Consider the following 628-nt stretch of genomic DNA (forward strand, 5'->3'; position numbering starts at 1 on the left):
TCCCAGCATCAGGGTCTTTTCCAGAGTCAGCTCTTCGCATGAGGTGGCCAAAGTACTGGAGTTTCAGCCTTAGCATCATTCCTTCCAAAGAAATCCCAGGGCTGATCTCCTTCAGAATGGACTGGCTGGATCTCCTTGCAGTCCAAGGGACTCTCAAGAGTCTTCTCCAACACCACAGTTCAAAAGCATCAATTCTTCGGTACTCAGCTTTATTCACAGTCCAACTCTCACATCCACACATGACCATTGGAAAAACCATAACCTTGACTAGACGGGCCTTTGTTGGCAAAGTAATGTCTCTGCTTTTGAATATGCTTTCAAGGTTGGTCATAACTTTCCTTCCAAGGAGTAAGCGTCTTTTAATTTCATGGCTGCAATCACCATCTGCAGTGATTTTGGAGCCCCCAAAAATAAAGTCTGACACTGTTTCCACTGTTTCCCCATCTATTTCCCATGAAGTGATGGGACCAGATGCCATGATCTTAGTTTTCTGAATGTTGAGCTTTAAGCCAACTTTTTCACTCTCCTCTTTCACTTTCATCAAGTGGCTTTTTAGTTCCTCTTCACTTTCTGCCATAAGGGTGGTGTCATCTGCATATCTGAGGTTATTGATATTTCTCCCAGCAAT

Source organism: Bison bison, unplaced genomic scaffold (assembly GCF_000754665.1).
Source record: "Bison bison bison isolate TAMUID 2011002044 unplaced genomic scaffold, Bison_UMD1.0 scf7180017864508, whole genome shotgun sequence".
NCBI lineage: Eukaryota > Metazoa > Chordata > Mammalia > Artiodactyla > Bovidae > Bison > Bison bison.